Source organism: Penaeus monodon, chromosome 29 (assembly GCF_015228065.2).
Source record: "Penaeus monodon isolate SGIC_2016 chromosome 29, NSTDA_Pmon_1, whole genome shotgun sequence".
In the NCBI taxonomy this organism is placed as follows: Eukaryota; Metazoa; Arthropoda; class Malacostraca; order Decapoda; family Penaeidae; genus Penaeus; species Penaeus monodon.
In genome coordinates this window covers 13,941,599-13,943,376 of record NC_051414.1, presented here as the reverse complement: position 1 = coordinate 13,943,376, position 1,778 = coordinate 13,941,599, and positions in this window count along the sequence as shown.

The window sequence follows — 1,778 nt, the reverse complement described above, 5'->3', positions numbered from 1 at the left end:
TTGCCTGTCTCTGAGAGACACTCTGGCCTTTGATATTTACAAAAATTGTGGCTTGCCAGTGGACAGTGCATGTACCTGGAACTTGTTGGTTAACTGCCTGAAAATACTTTTTCCAGATCATACACAATGCTTGTCGGAAATCCCCCCCCCAGCCCTTTCAAAATTGTAACATATGGTAAATAGAGAGATGTTAAGATTAAAGTCATACATACAGTTTGTTTTAAATTTTTAAATCCATAAAGTTTTTTTTCCCCCATTCAAAGTTATTATATTCTCTAAACCATACAAGAATTTTAACTCTTTTTACTTGTAGTTTATGATTGCAGTTATGATCATTGATTTACTGGGAAGAAATTTATTCTGTAAGGTATGTTACATTTTTAAATGTATTGTATTAATAATTTCAGATCAGTACTGTGTTGTTTCTTCCTAATACAGATGATAATCATCAGCAAAAATTTCCCAAAAATATGGTATGAAATCATATTTCATATTTAATTTTCTTTGTATGGAAAGAAAATAATCTTGTTCTCAATAAATAAAATTTAAAAAACTCCGCAGCAAAAAATAAATTTCAGTTCATTAAAATTTCTCTTTTATTCTCCAGATTCGTTCACAAAAAAACTTTGGGGTCATCAGCCAGATCTGTTGTTTTGAGGCAGATGCTGAAGGATTAACAGGTATGTAGCTAGCTTGAACACTGAAATCTGACAAAGACTAATATGAAATCCACTAAAGCGCATCAGTTACTCCTATAATCATTCTAATCTTGCAGATTCTGATGCTGAAGAAATTATAGGCAAGAACTCCAACCACACAGGTGATATTTTAAGGACAGCATGGAAGAAAGCTGAAGGTGATATTTGAATAGAAAAACAAAGACTGACCAGCATTATAAAGTGGCCTACAAGAGAACCCGTTCCTGCAATCATCCTAAAAACATTATTTTTTTAGGTGTGATGTTAAGACTTACGGGATATTAATATTTCTACTTATGTACTTACTCAGCATTTCTGTAGGAGATAGAAAATATATTTGCCAAATTTCAGTTAACTGGATACAAAAACAAGGTGATATACTGGGGATATTAAAAGTTTTCATTATAGTACTCATGAATTTTAATTTTGATTAGTACCATAAGGCATGTTTAATTACATGTGCCTTCTTCAGCTCTTTATTTTCAGTAACCAATCCCATCCTTTGCTTGGATTTATATTAGTATGCTTTGTGGGAACGGCTGTTATTATTGTCTTAAGATTCATATTTTGTAAACATAAGATACTGTAAAGTTGCTATTGAATTGTTAAATTTATAATTCATGGTGCTGTGTCATAGCACTAAATTATTTTTCTTTCTTTGTTGTAAAACTGTGGATGCAAAGTTATGTTGAGTCTGTTTAAAAATTTCAAGGGCAAGCATTTATATAGGCTGTATAATTGTTTCTATTTTTCTGTATGACAGAATTTATTACAAAAATGTTGATTATCTTAAACCCCTTAGTTTTTTGATAACTCCTTTTACCAGTCTCATATGAATCTGTTTCTCTGAAGTACATGTTAAAAATGCTTTTAAATTTTCATGCTTCTTCTCTTGCTTTGAAAAAGTTTTGATGTCTGCCCTTGTGTGGACCATTAGAAGTTTTTTGTTATCTAATGTTTATTTGCATGATTGTGCATTCTCTGTATTACAGTGTTCAGTAAGATGTACAAGCGGATGATTTTGCTAATGATTTTCATTTTATTCAAAGTCTGATTACTGACTTTTTTTCATTTGTGAAA